At 48.4% G+C, this 18,826-nt stretch overlaps 1 long non-coding RNA gene across 1 annotated transcript in view; it reads left to right on the forward strand.

Moving 5' to 3' along the window:
- Positions 1-742: 742 nt before the first annotated feature.
- Positions 743-18,826, forward strand: part of LOC147656591 (uncharacterized) — a 62,352-nt gene continuing 44,268 nt past the window's right edge. The window contains exons 1-2 of the long non-coding RNA XR_015294216.1: positions 743-804; positions 941-1,050. This is a non-coding gene — a long non-coding RNA (uncharacterized LOC147656591). The remainder of the gene's footprint in view (positions 805-940; positions 1,051-18,826) is intronic.

The following is an 18,826-nucleotide window of genomic DNA, read 5'->3' on the forward strand; positions in this document are numbered from 1 at the left end:
TAAATATTTATCGCGAATAATCCAAGCGTGCACCTCTCTCTCTCACTCCCTCTCTCTCTCTCTCTCTCCACGTACTTTTCCTCTCTGACCCTGAGGGACATTCTTGGCATGGACGCGTAAGATCTATCTTGACGAGAAACGACGAGAGAGAGAGAGAGAGAGAGAGACGGGCAGAGACACGGGTAGAGAAAAGCTTAGGCTGGTGAGCCACGGGGTTTTGAGCACGAAGTTTACACATTGTCATTTGGGACACGGCGGTGAACGGTGAAAGAGGAGCGGAGAGCGGAGAAAGAAGGAAGGAGATGGAGCGTGGGGGAGCGAGATGCTTGCAGCCTGGGCCGTGGTGGGAGCGAGAGGAGGAAAGTTTGGAGCGGGAAGAGGAGGGGCGGGGGGAGGCAAGGGAAAGATGGTGGCGTAAAGCGGGAAAGGGAGGAAGGGAGAAGGAGCGAAGAAGGAAAAGAGGGAGAATTTTGAGAGAGGGTTGAACGGAGAGATAGAGAGACGGAGAGAGAGAGAGAGAGAGAGAGAGAGAGAGAGAGAGAGAGAGAGAGAGAGAGAGAGTGGGAGAGTGGGAGGGACGGAGAAAGGGTAAACGGAGTCCTTGGTGGACCACTAGGATCCATCCCCACGTAGCTGCCGTCTTCCATGCAGGGGTTACTTGGGTGGAAGGGATACTCAGGGGAAGATTAGAGGGGTGGGGGTGCTATATAAGGCCGGCGCAAGGGGGGGAGAGCTCAGTTCGTCCAAGAGAAGCGTATCGGTCACGTCGTTGCGACGATCGTTCACGGAGAATCATTCACCACGGTACTTGTCTCCTCCACGTACGCACACGCACGCACCCGTACACTCACGCACACGCACACACATATGTACATACATACATACATACATATATGTATATATATATATATACACGACGCCGTGCTTGTCGCCGCCGCAGGAACAAGAAGAACAAGAAGAAGGACAACAAGGGACCACGCCAAGGATGTTTCCAGGTGTTTTCGACCACGTTTCGGGAGGAAAACGTGATGCGGTTCGGATGGAAGAAACGTAAGTAAATAAGTAACCAACCAAGTTTTCGCTCTTTTCGCTTCTAACCTTGAAACGCGTTCTTTGCGGAGAGCGGAAGCCACACGGTGACGAGGTGGAAACGCGGCTCGTAATAGTAGCAGCAGCACTAGTAGTAGTAATAGTAGTAGTAGTAGTAGTAGTAGTAGTAGTAGTAGTAGTATTAAATACCGTGGGAGAGGAGAGGGTTTCGATACGCGAGCAAAGTGAATTACGCTTCTACGATTCGCGAGCGAATCGAATTCGAGAATTGTTTTTTTGCACGGCGAGAAAATTAATGTCGAGAGAAGGAGAGAGAGACAGAGAGAGGGAGAGAGAAAGAGAGAGAGAGAGTTATCGATCGATCGATTGACAATGGACCGTTGCAGCTCCCGTCGTGAAAATCGTACGTTAGATTGCGTTATATATATCTCCCCCCTTCGTATTCGTCTTTAGGCTCGAGCAAAGTTATCGGCGGATATATTTGTTTTGCTCTTTCTCGTCTCGTCTCGTCTCGTTCGTGCGTTTAACCTTCGCAGTTGAATTCGTAACTCGCTCGAAGGTGAGCGTAAATCATCGATATCGCGTATCGTATTGTACGATGGCGATGTTTTTCCTCCAAATTAACGCGTTCCCAGCTTCGAATCGAAAGGGGTAATCGCGAAATTTTCTTCCGCGGTAAGGAAAATCTGTTTGTGTTGTTTTTTTCGTTCGATGACGAAATCTCGAAATCGATCGTTGCCCTTCCATTCCGATAAATATCTTCAAATTGTAATTATCACGGGCTCTCGGTGAGTAAGCGTCAGTGTGCAATGTTTCGACGATGTCGCGATAGATCAATCGAGGCGATTTTAATTAAATCATTTGTTCGTGCATCGACCCATCTAGAGTTGGAAACGGTAGGCGTGGGATTAATTTATTAATAGTATCAATAACAGTCGGGCGGGCGGACGGACGTGTCGATATTTACCGTTAGATTCAGCGACATTAAAGCTACTAATGGAATCCAATATACTCACGTGATTCGTGACTGAAATTGGAAAATTTTCGTATCAGCGTCATCGTCGGGAGCGCGATCGAGAAACGCGAGAAAATTCGTTTCGCGTTATATTTATTATCGCGTTGTTTCGTTTCTGCCGTTGAAAAAAAAGAGAGAGAGAGAAACGAAAAACAAGAATCGATCGTAATTTTCAATTTTTCCAAATCGAACGTTACGAGCGTGGTACGTAAGGCCGGTATCCCCTTTTTTCGGGGATCGAAAAACGAATTCGGGGACGAAAAGGAAGACCTCTCTCGCGGAACAAATTGGTGGACGTCGAATGATCCACAGCCAATGGACGCGTAAGTGGAACGTAGATCGGAACGGAGAGGAAGAGTAGGATTAACGCGCGCGAGTTCCACATAATATTTGCCAGCTGCGACAGGAAGTGGCCGGTAAATGAATATTTTCACTGAATGAAATTGTCTGGCGCGCGAGTGCGACATCCGTTTAACGAGAGACTTTCGATTCGTCTCGTTATCGGCCTCGCGTCTATTCGACGACGCGATATCAATCGATGTGTGTTGTCCATCGCGAATTTGGGTCAAATGTATGAAACTCGAAAACGGATCAGACGTTAATTTCGCCTGTGAAAACCTGGATGAAATCACACACACACACACATCGTCTTAGCCTTTCTCGTCTCCATCATTTATTTTATCCCCCCGACTTTTCGAGAACGCTCTTACTACGCTCTTAAAAGATATAGGACGCGTTTTTCTCGATTTATCTTATTTAGATTTATCAGCCACAATTTCAAGTTAAACCGGTCGTTGGACAATCATTTGGATTTCCACTTTTACGCGTACGAGTACGTTTTCGCGATCTTTCTCTAATTTCTTTTTATTTAATTCTCACTCATTCCGTATTCGCAGATTCCGGGATATCCACTTAAGAAAATTCATCTTAATCCGTGGACCGGCTCGGTAAATCCGATTTTGCATGCGTTTCATCATCCATATTTCCGACTGGGAAATATCAAACTTTGCCTTTAATTTTTTCCTTCGCGCGCCGAAGTTTTCCGAACGTCACACTCGCAAATTTTCTAGCCGCGTCTCTCCACGACTGTGCGGCTTAACTGAAGTATCCGCTTTGTAGGGTCACGCTGAACCCGCCTTAATCCTGTTAACCTATCAACACATTCAAAGCCTTTTACGCCATACAAAGATATCTTCATTCTCAATCCCATTAAATCCCTCCATCCGGGAGTTTGGGACACGATGCCTTAAATGTCAAAGAGGAGGATAGTCTTTTATGGCGAATATTATTTGCTCGTTCGACGTTTGCGCGGCTCGAATTTTTTTTCCTCTTCCCTTTCTTCCTGATAAATTTTTTCGCCCGTTCAAATTTCGATGTTTCGATTTTTAGGAGCCAAGCTATTGCTGGGAATAGCGAGCATCGATGAGACGACGGTGGCTTGTTAATTAACTTCTCTAGATGACGCTAATGAAAAATCGATCTTGTCCTTTTTTTTTTTTTTCTCTACGAAACGTCGTACAACCGTGGCTCCATCTTTTCAATGGGGAAGGGTTCTTAGGGACGATAACAATAAAAGAAACATTTTGCTCGTCTGTGCGCACAAATTAATAAGGAAACGAAACATTGTGCGTTATTCAACGATCGGAATGTTCTCTCTCTCTCTTTCTCGTTCTCTATCATCCGTTCACGACTCTCGAAGTCGTCCTTTTCATTGAAATTCTTTTTCGTACGATGGAAACGTGAAGAGCGTCCTACCGTTAATTAATACTAATATGACCGTGCCTCATTAACGGTTACATTCATTAAATATTCACACCACGCAGACAGCTTGTATCCAAGCCGCATCGATTCAATCGTATTGTGAAAAGAGAGGCAGAACGAGAACTTGTCGTCCCGTTCGCTCTCTTTCACCCTACGCGTTCTTCCTCTCCTCCCCTTTGCCTCGCGACTCGGGATTCAGCCGCATTCAACAATAAAAATTGACTCGTGATCTCGTGGAACGAGGCCCGTGTTTAAAGCGTTAAACAATTTTTCATATATATATAAAGCGTATTATAAAGTTTATAATATCGATCGACGGAAGAATTTAAAAATTTATCTCGCGAAGAAAGGAAATTTAAAGTTGGCGCGATTTTCGAAATTGTTGTTCCGTATATCTCGACTCGATAATAGAAGAAAAGTTTCCCACTTGCGGTGGGAGGATATTTGTTCGACGCGTGTACAAATATATATATATATATATATATACACACTTTCCTTTAAAGTTTGTATAAAACCCTCGCCCCATTAATCTCTCGTCTTTTTTCTTTTTTTTCGTCCGACAAACGGATGGACTACCGTTGCCAAAGTTTGACCGACTCTTGATCGGTCCGGCCAGTATTTCGAAAGGCTAGACGAATTCTTAGAGCGGAATTCCGCGAACTCCGATACGAAATTGTTCTCCTGGATGGAGACGAATCCCTTCGGCAATGGAACTTGGGGAGGCAGCTGCGATCGATTCCATCCGGATATACGAAGTCGAAAGTTTATTTAACGGGGGCCACTTTGCAATATCTCTCTCTCTCTCTCTCTCTCTCTCTTTATCTCTCCTCCGCGAGCATTAAATAATATCCCGGGAACGCCAAGTGGACAGAGTTTATCCACCGAGTGAACTCTGAATTAATATTGTTCGTAGTTAATATAGAGCGCAAGGGAATAATAAATATATATATTTATATGTGTATATATATGTTAGCTTTTTCATTCAAATTTTTGCATTAACTTTGTTACTTTCCACTATTCATATATTCTTCCCGGGGTTCTATTAAAAACCTCGTGTATAATTTCACTCGTCGTATCTTTTACTCGACGAATTAATTCTTGCGCGCGGTTTCCACGTACGTTTCTCGAAATATTTCACGTGTCGTATCGAACGGTGTATACATACACCACTTTTCGTCTCGTTTCCCGCCGATGCTACTCTTTCCGCTCCACTTTCTATCCCACGAGAGAAAAAGAAAGGAAAAAAGAAAAAAAAAGGAAGAATTCGTTTCCATCCGAATAAAAAAAATAATAAAAATTAAAAGAGTAGAGTATTGAGGATATTCTTCGAATCGAATCATCGAGGTTGGATTTATCGTTTCTCGATGACGCGCATCATCGATTCGCCATTACCTCCGATATCTAACAGTTTTCCATCCATAACAGATCCGCCTTTTTAGCGCGGGTATCGATTCGGTCGTCGCATCGTCATCGCCCGATGATTTGTTTTATTTTTCGGCCTCCCTGCAATATATATATATATATATACGATGCGATGGCTTCGCGATCGCAGCTAGGAATCGGCGTTTCGTACAGGACGCTTGGCACAATGGCCAGGCCGCCGACAATGGCGTCGTTAGCGATGGCCTCGGGCTGCTCTCTATCTCTCTGCCTTCCTTCCTCACCCTCTCTATACCCCTCCCTCCCTCCCTCTCTCTCTCTCTCTCTCTGCCAGTTCCACCCACCCCTTATTCCCTTCCCCTTTCTCCCTGTTTCTTTCTCTGTATATACACCGTCGTCTTTCACCCTCTCGATCTTCCTTCTTCCTCCCTTCTTCCTCTCCATCAACCTTCATTTTCTTAAACTCTCCTCCTCCTCCTCCTCCTCCGCTCTCCCCCTCTTTCTTCACTACTTACGTATCTACGATTCTCCGTCCCTCTCCACGCTTCCCCTGTTATATGCCTCTTTGTCCAACCCGCGTGGTAGCGTGAAATGCAAACGTTCAGGTTCAAAGCCGACGAAGAGAAGAGAAGCTTAGCGCCGGCGCTAACCGAACACCTACCGCCTTCGTCTACGATACCGACAGGGAGAGAGAACCTCCGCCAACTCCGATATCTGTAATGATCTTTCTCCTCCGAGTCGTGCATCCCGCGTCGTGCAACCGTTCGAGCAACCTATTTCTTTTTCTTCTTTCCTTTTCCTTTTCTTTTTTTTCGAGGAAACGGAATTTCCAAGAATTTTTCTCCAGCTCCAGAAATTTCTTCGTGGTATTGCTCGACCTCCTTGCTTCTTCTACCGTCCGCGCTTCTTTTCCCCTCGAGTTACACGCAGCGGCGTGCAATTATATCAAAGACCAACGTTTCATTCTTCGCCCGGATTAGGTGTACGATTAATCCAATTTGTCACGTCGAGACTTCCTTAACGCGGACGCGTGTAATTATTTAATTAAAAGATGGCGAACGATACCGTGCGAATTTATAGGCTTAATCCGAATATCTGGCGTGATATTCGTTATTCTTAATTTTTCCCTTGCGAATGCGCGCGCGCACGCTAACGCAGCAGCAGCAGCAGCTGATTAAAGCCCTTTCGCGGTTCAGGTTTCGTTCCTCCCCCGCCCGCCCCTCCTCCTTCCCCCTCTCCCCCCACTCCCGTTACCGCTAAATCCATACTACTAATTCGGTGAAGAAAAGACAAACGGTCTGGACCGAAATCCTGGCTGGCAGGGTAGCTTAGCAGCGCCGGCGCTCTATCCGAATCTCTGCAACCCCGCCGAACTACCTACCCTATCGACTGGAAATAGTGGTTCGGGCTCCTCCACCGATATCGCGGTAATGATCCCCGTCGATTCGTTCCACGCCTTCCACGTATCCATCGTGTCGTCGGAATCGGTGAAGGGGAGGGAATCGGAAGGGAAGGAAATGGACGGAGGAAGAGGGGGGGAGGGGGGGGGAGAAAAATAAAGCGAAGAGAAAAAAGAAAAGGGAGAAGAGGAGGAAGAAATTTCGTCGCGCGGTGGATAGATCATCGGCGTGTGGATACCTTTTAACGTGGATGACAGTTGAAATCTAGCGAACGAGACTGACTGTTGCGGCAGAGAACGGTTTTTCACACTTAAAACCCATTATCCATCGCCGGAACTTTCGCCTTTAGTTTTTCTATCCCTCCTCTCTCTCTCGTTCTTCTTTCTTTCTTTTCTCGAGCAGTGGATGAAGATCGTGAGATGGCGACCAATCGACACGGTTTAGATTTCTTTTCGAGAGAGCACGTTATATAGAAAACGTGGACGTCTCCCTTCGAGATCATTATCGAGATTATTTTTATTCAACGCTTTCGTTTATTTCGCGCGGTTAAATTTTCTCGTGATTCAAGAGCAACGGGGATAACGGTCAATCCCGTTCTTCTACTCTCAAGACGGGTTAATTAACTCGGGTTTGAGGTAACCGGAGAGGTATTTGCGGGGCGGAAAAATAGGAAACTAGGGTGGAAGAGGAGACGGGGGGGAGGAAGCACCTGCGAAACGATACTACGGTGTATCATTCTCTCTTTCACTTGCTCCTCTCTCTCTCTCTCTCTCCCCCTGTCGATCTCCATGCCGTGCTAAATTTCCGGTCTAGATGAATTTCACGGCCCTTTGCTCTTTCAAGTAACCGCGTTTGATATTATTCGTCCCGGGGATTTTATTTCGACGGCTCGTTGCGTTTCTCATGAAAATTCAACGCGCACCCCGTCGCCTCTGACATTCTTTCGCATACGCTTGAAATTGATGCACCGAGCCTGCATCTCTCTCTCTCTCTCTCTCTCTCTCTCTTTTCTCCTCCTCCTCCTCCTCCGTTTCTTCTTCGATGAAATTCCGGGGGGTAAAGGGATCACGAGCGAATAATACAGTAACGAAGCTTCGAGTTGGAGAAAAATTTCACGCGGGTGTGCGAAGGAAAGGAATGGATCGTATACAAGGATCGATCGAATTGCGCAAACTGTGGCAAATTATCGCGAACGGATAACGGAGGGTTGTAGAGGAGGAGGAGGAGGAGGATCCGCCGACTGTGGAAGTTTGTCTTTGTAAGGAAAGAATCGAGGAAGAGGATCGTAACAAGATTTTCAGATTAGGGGTAACACGGTCCTGGTAATTGTTTCCTTGTCTCCTCTGAGAATGGTATTGGGATAAAAGGATCCCTCCTCCTTTCTCTCTCTCTCTTTTCACGGGGGTGGAGGGGGCAAAGTTGAGCAATGGCTCGGTCGTTTCCTTCGCTCTTGCTCTCTTCTTTTCTTCCCTCTCTTCGACTCGACTCGTTCGAAAACGAAGAAGGATTTTTTCAGGATCACGAGGAGGGGGGAGGGGGAGCGTATTTCGCGAAATTTCGAACGGTGAAAAATATATCGCGGGAAGGGAGGGAAGGAAGGGGTTGTGAATCGCGATGCGAAAATGTGGAGCATGGAAATCTTAACTATTTCGATAAAACGATGGCATCCGGGCAATAATGTTCTCTCGGCGGAACGATTTACCGGAAGAGCAGAGATTCCACGAACGATTCGCAGCCAACAAATTGTTTTCCGCACTCGACCCGTCCCGTCCCCTCCCCTCCCCTGCCACTACGCTGTAGTACAATGTTTTCTACAACCGTATCGAAAAGCTCTTTGCGGTTAGCTCGATCGCGACGTTAACCCTCCCTCTTTTTTTATTTTCCACCCTCGACTATTAACCGTCGTCCTTCTTTTCTTTTCACCTCCCCTCCCCCCGCCCCGCCCCCTTTCCTTCCTCGAAAGTAGCATCATTAGCCGCGTTTCGAATCGATATCTTCTCTCGCGATCGATACCTCTCGTGATCGAGGACTCGATCGAACTACTCCCCGCTTCGGAAGAAGGGGACGACCAAGGGGGATGGGGGAGAGAAGAGAAAGAAGGGTGGACGAAAGAAAAGAAAAGAAAAGAAAAGAAAAGAAAAGAAAAAAAGGGAGAAGGTAGTGGTAAACGGTATTTCGAGATCGAACAAAGAAACCTCGAGGGTTCTTGGGAGGTGGGGGGGGGGAGGGGAGGGGGGAAGTATCGGCTGGAAAAGTGGCTGTTTTTACGAACACAACGGAATATCAGAAGTCGTGGCGCGACTTTGTACAACCTTGCGACGGATATAATACGGGAAACAGCGTTGGTGGAAAACAGCGGGACGACGGGGCGCGCTCGTTGTTGTCCATTGTGGCGAGCAGCGTGGTGGTGTAACTTTTCAAACAGTAGTTTCATTGGGATCAAACGATTCATCCCTCCTCCTCCCCCCACCCCCCCCTCCACCCCTTCTCCTACGCCTCGATGATAAAACGAGCTATATTTCATGGGCTCGATCTCGAGGGGTAGAGAACGAATAATCGGTGGTGGTGGTGGTGGTCGGTTAAACAATACGGCGTGTTGCAACCGTAAGAGGATCCGAGAAAACCGGTTTCTCTAACCGATTTATATAAATCTTTGCTCGAGAGATGGCGGTGCTGCTAACGCCGGTTAATTGTATCGCGTTGTCGAGGTTAAAAGCCGGGGGAGGGGGTTTCCCTTTATCCGGATTTCCAACGGCCGAAGTAGCGGCGTGGTGTTCGAGGGGATTGAAACGAGGTGCAATGCGATAAAGCGGCCGCTAAATTGTTTCGTCGTGCACAAATGCAACAATTGTAGGTGGGAGAACGAGGGTAGAAACCGAAGCAGCGCGTTCGAATCGCTGTTTAAAAGGGATTCGAAACTTTGCCGATATTAAATTCGCATATCTTCGTGTTCTCTGAGCGCGCTCTGCCCCCGAGAAATCGATAGAAATCGAGCGCGTCACGCCGCTTGTTACACACGTCGTTTCTACTTTACGTTTCCCCCGCGTACTTGTCACGTTGGGTTGGCGACGGGCGCGGCCGGGACGTAAGAAAAGCGTGAAAAATGGAGTAGGATCGGAGGGGGAGGAGAGGAGAGCGTTTCGAAATCGAACAATGAAAACTCGAGGGTCCTTGGGGAGTGGCAGGCGGGAAAAGTGGGTGTTTTACGAACACAACGGAGCGCAAGACTCGGCTCCGCACAATGTGACGACTCGAGAAGGAGGAGGAGGAGGAAGTCGAAGAAGTGGAGGAGTAAGTTCGGCCTCTGACGGAGGGTTTCGCGGTTGTTGGATCGCACGGATCGAAATCCATCTTCCCCCCGTTATTTCGACGCTTATTATCGCGCGTGTATCGATATATATAAATCCATTTCCGTAATTCTACTCCCCTCCCCCTCTTTTTTTCACGCCGAGAGGCGAAGAGCGTTAATTCACCGGCCACCGACGCGGACAAATGTCTCCTCTCGTCTCTAAACCAGACGCAACCGGCCTCCTCTCCGCTTTTAGTTTAGTCGGGCAGCCACGATTTTTCAACGCACCCTCCTGCCTGCCTGCCTGCCCTCCACTCTTCTCGAGGATAGGTCGTAACTTTTTTCAACCAACAAGCAGTAGTGCTCTCCTCGGTCGCCAACGAAAAACGGTTTCGAGTTTTAATCCGTCGGAGGGAAGCGGGGAAGAGACGAGAAGCGGGGACGAACGGAATAGTTAGGGAAATTAACACCGCGGAACTCAATTCTTGAAGTTAGACGAACGGGGGGAGGGGGGGGGGGGGGATTAACGAGTTAACCGCGTTTATTCTCCCCGTGGAATAAAACGGCGGATGATCATCCGTCATCTCGCTCTCGCTTGTTAGCAGCGATGGTAACAGCAAGTGCAGCAACGATAGTGGTGGTGAGAAGCGAGCGACGAACGGACGCTCGGTTTCGAAAAATCCGTGTTTCGCGCGACGTTAATTGTGAAAATTTCGAACGTAGCCGCGGTATATCATCGTTTGGCCGGACAACGCCGGCCGTTTCACCATCCTCCACCTCCTGGATGGAGGCTCGCCTCTGTCTCCCCCTCTCCCTCCCCGGTTTTTTTCATCCCAACCAACCCGCCACGATCGATCTTTGTCACCACCTGCGAGCAAACAGTCGCACGCACGCACGCACGCACGCACGCACACGCGTGCGCGTTCCCAACGGTCCGAACAGGTTTCGCCTGTGTGCCCGTGGCAAATACAGGTCCCCCAGACAATGCGGACGGGACGAAGGATTCATATTTTCCGATGCACGTTGGCCGCGACGTGGGGAGCAGGGAAGAGGATGGGGCGAAGGGCGAGGAAAAGGGAGGGGGAGGAGGGGGGAGGGGAGGGGAGGGGAGAAAAAAAAGGAGACGCACGAAAGTCGTTGCGGATTGTGAAACTTTGGAATATGGAGACACGGAATAGCCGATAGACGGAAGAGACGGTATGGAACCAGTCCAGAGAAAAAAAGAGAGGGGGGGGGGAAGATTCTATGGAGCAGAGGAGCGTGCAAATATTTTTCCAGTCCTGGGAAAATCGAGCCTCCTGCTTCTCTCGCTGCCTTCCTCGATCTCGATATCTTTGCATCTCTCGCTTCGCCTCCTCTCCTTTCGTTTCTCGTTCCTCTTCCCCGCTTTGTTCTCCGCCTCCCTTTCAATCCGTTCTCCTCTCGCCACCTTTTTTACCTCCGTCATCGCGGTAAATTCTTGGAACGACTTTCTTTCTTTCCCGCACCGGGAAGGGGGTGTGGTACCTCCCTTTAATCCCTCTCCTTTCCTCTTTTATGAATTCTCCCTTCCCCCTCCCTTTCGAATTTCTTTCTCGTTTCACGCGTTCACCTTTGAAACGAGTGTTCTCGTTCTCGAGCGGACGAACGCGAAGAAGAAGAAGAAGAAAAGAAGCTACGATCGAAAAGATTTCGATGATCGAGAGAGGAGGTGGGTGATTTTAAATCGATCGATCAAGTTCCTCGATTCGGTTGCTGTTCGGTTCTGTCAAAGATGGACGACGCCTCGAGAAGAATCTGTGACGCGTGATAAGCGGCTTTTCCCACTTAGGAGGGGGATGGGAAACGCGACGAAAGAAACTTCGGCCGGAAGGGTATATTTAAAGATATACGAGGAATAATAGTTTCGTCACGCGTAATTTCTTGCCACGATAAATCTAATTCCGCAAAAGGAATTTCGAACCTCTTTCTCTCTCGAGTTTTTCTCACCACAATTACTGTTTACTCGTATCCCAGATACACAGATCGATCAACATCTTTCGAAGACGTATCGATAGGTTCGTCGTGAACGAACATCTTGCGTTTCCGTGCAAGAGTTGATAAAAAATTCGTCGCTCCTCTTCTCCGCCCGTGAAATTATTCCGTTCGTTCGATTTGTCGAAACAAGACCAGGAAACGCGATTAATATCTCGAACCGAATATCTCTGGGCCCCACGAGGATCGGCCATCCCCGTGGTTTATTAATTAATATCGACTTATTACTCCGCCAATATATATTTTAACGCGTATCGCGCTAATGGAATCGTCTCGTTAACACGATATCCATATCTCCAATTTCGATGGCCTGGTTTCGCTCGATTAAGGACGAGTCTCGTGTCCTTAAGGACTGTGTTTTTTTAATCTGCTCGAAGACGGGGGCTTCCTCTCCCCCTTCTTTCGAATCGAACGAAAATTAGAAAATTAGAACTCGAGAAAACTGTTCACGGCTCGCGTTGTTGTTTCGCCGCAATTTGTTGTTGGCCGCTGGAGAAGAAGAAGAAGAAGAAGAAGAAGAAGAAGAAGAAGAAGAAGAAGGTTTTCCTTTTCCGCGAGGAGGCCACGCCTCGTCGGTTAATTAAAGCTCGGGTCGAGCATGGTTAATTAGCGGGGCGTCGATACCGCGTAATTAGCGATTATTACCGTGGAAAAATCTAGGTGGAAAGAAGAAGGCGACGCGACGAAATTTTAATTAATCTCGATTCCCGCGCCCGAGTTTCCGTTTTTCCCTTCGCGTTCTCCGACGAAGGGACGCGATCACGCTCGATCAATCGACGTCACGGCCGTCTTTGACGGGATTCGATCGGATGTTAATGAGCGGCCTCCGCGCGGGATATCCCAGCCACGGGTTTATACCCTTTCCCCCGCTCGATGGGCCACTAACGATCCCAGACTTAATTATTCGAATCGGATCACCGATGCTTTTCTGATCAAAAGCGACCCTCGATGAGCGAAATCCTCCTTGCCTCGATTGGCATTGATAATTGAAAAAAGATACCTTTGAAGGAGTTCGTCGTGTTTATCGAATAACGGATAGAAGCGCTTTTTTTCCTCCTCCTTCTCGTCTCTCTCTCTCTCTCTCTCTCTCGTCGTTTCAGAAATAGATAGGTAGGGCAGTGATTGGGCAGAGGTACGGTTTCGCTCGTTACCGGGAAATTAGTCGAAACGCCGGTAGAGGGATGCGTTTCTCCCTCTTTCTCTTGTTGGCTATCGGGGACAGTGTGTCGAAAAGGGAAATGGCAGGTTTTTTCCCTATTTTATAAAGAATCGGGTGGATGTGTCGGGGAAGATCCATCGTTTTCGCGCGGGCGAATGCGGGACAAAGCGCGAAAAAGCGTGTAATTAATTTGAGGGGCGTCTGGGCAAACTCCAATCAAAGTGTGCAAATATTAGAAAGCATATCGCGGCACCCCGCCTCCACGCTAGCCGCCCAACCAATTACCGCCCTCGGCCGATACGGCGACGATCGCACGCGCGGATAACGGAAATTCGAACCTGTGCCATTATCGCGCCCGGCCCAGCGTTTTTCTCGTCGAATGAGCTCGTCGAAGGAAGGGAGAGCCTTCACCCTTTTTCAAAATTTCGACAACGATCCCTTTTTCTCTGGAGAGAGGGAGCGGTTTAATAATCGGCGTATTAACGAGGCGAGTTTCGCGCGTATAAATTTAATCGCGTATCGCGGTTTATTCCGGTTGCGCAGAATTTTCTAAAGCGGCGAAGGAAATTGTTTTTCAACGGTTGGTGGGGGGGAGGGCGTAATATTACGCGTGGTCACGCTCAGCATCCCAAGAGCGTGGACGATATATTTTATTACTCGCGCGCAGCTGCGCAAGCGTCTCCCACGGGGTTGCACACGAGTGCGTATCGATGCCGGGGTAATTTATAAATTATCCCGCGTCACGTTAGAAATTAACAGCTCTGGTGTTGAACACTTTTTAATCCCGTCCCCCGGCTCGACGGGGGAAATTGGCTCGCGTTATCCACCCATTAACGCCGCTTTTCCTCCTCTCTTCCCTTCGAAATAATCGTTCGAACTCGTCGTTCGTTCCATCTTCCAAAACGAATTCCAACGAAAGATCTCACCTTTCGAGGAGGAGGATTCTAATTGAAAAACGACGAGACGACTATGGTTATGGTGTTATTTTATCCGCGAAAGGGAGGATTTTTTTTTTTGTCACAGTTTGGAAAGGGACATATTTATCCGCAGCAACGCGCGGATGTTGGCGTTTATGCGGCGGCTAAAACCTGTGGTGTCGTGGCAGCGAGAGCTCGTATAACGGCGTCACCGCCCCGAGCCACCCTCGAGCCGCCACCACCGGCAATCGTGCTCCTGAAACGTCACGGAGCCGCTGCCACGATGAATGACACCGAGAAAGCCGAGAGGGATATACTCGGCGCCCTCCATTCTCCTGATGGAACGCGGCGACGGCGTTGGAGGAGGAAGAAGGGGGGCAGAAGGGAAGAGGGGGAGGAGATCGTAACTTAAATCCAGAAGTGATCATTTTAATAGGGCCAAATTAATTTCTCGCGAGAATGCAGGATGGTGTGCAGGCCATGGCGAGGCCACTGACGGAGGAAAGACAGAGAGAAGAGGAATAGAGAGGACGGAGGGATAGAGAGAGGGGGGGCGAGTTCCAGAGGGGCCACCACAGCAACGAGGAGGGGAGGGGAGGAGGAGGAGGAGGGTTAAACCGAGGGCTCTGGCGTGGTGGAACCTCGAGGTTAGCGGTTGCAGAGAGGCCGGAGGGAGGAGAGGACGCGGGGCATAGATTATGAGATGGGTGACATTCTCTGACATTTTAGTAATGTCGCCACCACCTAACCCACCTCCCCGGTGCTGGTATTTGGTACCCAAGGGGCATGCGGGCATAGTTCGCCCTGGCGCCCGCTACAATTCGCCTGGCAAGTTTCTCCGGCTAATTACCATACGGTGTCTTGCCAGTCAATCTCCTACTACTGGCTTTAATACAGATTTCGGACGGTCAGTTTTGAGTCGCGAGAACGGGGACGATCAGTCGATGTTTTTTTTTTCGACCGCGAGATAAGGCAAAGGTATTGTTGGAAACGAAAGAGTTGGAAGAAGAAGAAAGGAGAAAAGTATATATGTACATCTATCGTGCCTGATCGAACGATGGCAGATGATTTTAACGAATCGTCTCGCGGAGGAAATCGAGCGATGTTAGGGAAAGATGGCAAATTCTTTCTTTCTTTCTTTCTTTCCCTCCCCTTATCGGCGAGAGATAAGCAGCGCGAGCTGGAAATATCGTCGATAAATCCGTCAAAGTGTCGTTGAATTTAAAAAGCGTATCGAATCAAATAGGCGATGCAATAATATCGAGGGGAGAGAAGAGAGGGAGAGAGAGGGAGAGAGAGAGTGGCAATTTCCACGACGAGACGGCTATAAGGAAGAACAATATCTTGACGCGGGGCGGCTCTTTTCAGCCGACCTTTCTCCGCCCGTTTGTCCATTGTCGTTGCCGAGGCGCTTGCTTGATACGACGACACGGTGGAATTGTGCGACAAGACGCGTGAAAAGTCGTTCAAAAATATAACGGAGGAGGGAGGGTGGAAAGAGATAGCGAGGGGGCGAGGAAAATGGAAAGAATGGGGGGGGGAGGGGAGGCGTGAACGCGGAGAGAAAAGGCGATAGACGGGAAAGCAAAAGCTCGCTTTCCCGGCGAGCGCATATAAATGCATGGAGTTGCGCCAGGCTGCACTTGGCGGAATACTATTAATTTCATATTCATTTCTTCTTTCCATGCTCCGCTTCCTCGACTCGTTAACGTTCTCCTCCCCACTCCCTACCACTTTCCAGTCGAAAATCTCGGCCCCGTCCATCAGCTTCCCTTGAAAATTTCAACGCCTTCCTCCTTCGCCGAACCTGGCTACGTTACGATATATGCAAATATCACGATCCAAACGGCCGTTCCGTAATTCTAGGAGATCGAAAAATCATTATTCGAGAATTCGAGTATTCGGAGAGAAATCGCGTTCTCGCTAGAATAATGCTAATCGATGTAAATAATCCCGTCTCTCTCTCTCTCTCTCCCCTCTCCTCTTTTTATCCCTTTTCTTCTCGAATTTATCGATCGACGTACCCACGAGCGTCGTCTGCGCGACGAGAAGTTCGAAGGAGAACGGGTTTTACGCGTTTTAATATATCCGACGAGGCTTAACGCCAAGCGTCAAGCTCGTCCAAGGACTTGGGGTATTCGCTGTCGTACGTAAAAGCCGTACCATTTGGCTCTTTTTAAGCCGGTCGTAATAAAACGAACGACGAAGAAACGAGAAGAGAAACGAGGGCGGAAGCGAGAGATCGACGGACGTTGGAAGGAGAGCGAATCCACGAAGGAGGCAGCCCCGGAGTAAGTAGTTTTATTAAGGGGCTCCTTTCGGAAAACCGTGCAGGATGGTTGAATATACATCGGCCGAGATATATGTGATATCGATTACCGTTTCGGGTTCCCGATATTACGCTCGTACCCCTTCGCGCCCCTGCTCCACTAGTCCACCCCTTCTATGCCCCTCTCTCCTCTCCACATAGCACCGATGCTACTCCGCTCCTCTCTCTCTCTCTCTCTCTCTCTCTCTCTCTCTCCACTGTCGCATATTTCTCCGTCTCCCGTTCTCTCGTCCGTGTGCTTCTCCCCTCGCATAGATACGCGGTATACACGCGCGCAGGCACGTAGATGTACTCACACGCGTGCATAGGATACGCGGGGATCCTCGTACATAGGGAAATTGTATGCACATAGGGAACAGGACGGTAGCCCCTTCCCCTCCCCTCCGCGAAATAACTTTGGAACGGCACGGTATCTAGACACGGTGGCTGGCTGGTGGTGTGCACGTGGCGGTGAAAGAGAGCGCTGCCCGCGTTATATATTTTGACCCGTTTAAATAACCGAAGAAAGTAGACACGCGGCCGCCGGGGTGTCGTCGTTTGTACGACACCGCGCGCGACTCCCAAATTGAATATCGTTGAACACGGGAAAAATATTTGCTCGCGCTCACGTTTCTCTCCTCCTCTTCCCCTTCCTTCGTGTCTCTCGTCCACGCGAACGTTCGGAATCCACGGATCTGTCCTCCCTCCTTCTTTTAAAATTGTAGAATTCAAATCTCGGGGAAACTTCTCTGATAAAAGAAAGTTTCGAGCAACGAAATTTTATATATCGATATTTCGGATGGGATACGTACGCATCATCGTTTCAAAAATAACGTTTCCCCGAATAATGTATATATATATATATATATATATATCGGGTAGAGACAAATTTAGTCTCTTTACTGATTCACAAGCTCCCAATCCCATTTCATCCGAGCGAAGGAGGAGAGGATTGTCATCTCAATTTTTCATGGGACGCGGGGAGAGAATTTGCCCGAGAATTTCTCTCGAGCCGATATAAACCACTTTTACCGACTGTCCTACACCTCCTACACCTCCCCCCCTCCCCCTCCCCTAAAATAACTTTGAATCGTGGCACACACGGGGCGTGTACCGTGCACGTGGACAGGATATAAGGGGAGAGGCTTCGATGCTTCGCTTTTGACCCTTTAAATAATCAAAGAAGGTTCTAGGGGTGTTCTAGGTTAGGCTAGCCGGGCTCGCTCCTCCTGTCACTCGATACATCGAGTGATCGAATAGAACCGTCGATGTAATTGTTTCGGGAAAACTTGTTTCTATTTTTTTTCCTCTCTCCCCCCCAATTAGACCAGGGGGGGGGGAGGGGGAAAAATTTCGCTCCAACGATAATAGGCCAGTCGAGTACGAGATAGTAGGAAGATTCGTCTTCGGTATACACACACACACACGCGCACGCACGCACACACAGGATAAATAGCCTCGTTTCCTCTCGTATAAACGTCTCTAATATTCTGGTAGTGGTTCCTGAACGAAATATGTCAGATGAATCTTGTTCCATCCGTGGCACGGTGAACGTTGGTAGCTCTCGAAAAATAACTCGGGTAAATTATGTAGGTCTGGAGAAATGTTCCGAGCGGGATATATTTTTACCCTTTAAATAAGTGAAGAAGGTAGACGGGGGGAGGGGGTAGCGTTTCTTTGCCATCAAATACTACCGTCCCGTTGAATAATATACTCGCAGCAGCAAAAAGGAACCCGTTCCAAAACCGTAATCCCCTTCCACGATACACAATTAAATTTCCCTCCTCCTGCAAATATATTTTTCACCGCTCGTTCCACTCGTAACTCGAACTCGAATAAGAAGTTTCTCCGCTCGGGAATTTATGTATGAGAGGAGCGACTCGATTTCGCCGCGTTTCCCTCTCCCCCCCCCCCTTTCGAACCGAGCGGATATATAACGTTAAACGATCGCATCGCGCCGCGCGATTTTCGCGCTTTCGCTCGTGTACATGTGTTTCAATTTCCATCGGTTTTACCGGTTTTTTTTTTTTTACACTTAATAATAATAATAATAATAACAACAATAATGATTCTCGACGAATCGAATCCTCCCTCGAATTCTCTCCTCGAAAGCGTTCGAAAATTAAAATTCGAATCGTGTTCGAATTAAGAACGATTCCGAGCGGCTCATATATACCTCCGAAGAGAGGGAGAGAAATAAAGAATCTTCTCGTTCGTCGGGAAAAAATTACTGTTATACGAACTGTTCTTGAACGAAAGCGCACCGGAAGTGCACTCGAAGAAAGAAGGGGGGCGGAAAAAAAAAAGATAGATAGAAGCACAATCTCTTTTAGAAATCGACTGTGGTTGCAGAGAGAGAGAGAGAGAGAGAGAGAGAGAGAAGAGAGGAGAGAAAAAAAAGGAAAGAAACAATTCTCGCGCGTCGTACGTGTGCGGATGTAACTACGCCATTGTCTAGCGAAGCTACTTGTCGCTGAGCCGAGCCGATAGACGTCTCGGATTCTTCTCCATATCAATCCATCGTGTCTGCGCGT

The sequence above is a fragment of the Apis florea genome, unplaced genomic scaffold (assembly GCF_048593485.1).
Source record: "Apis florea isolate Af1SG1 unplaced genomic scaffold, ASM4859348v1 contig_3587_pilon, whole genome shotgun sequence".
Taxonomy (NCBI): Eukaryota; Metazoa; Arthropoda; class Insecta; order Hymenoptera; family Apidae; genus Apis; species Apis florea.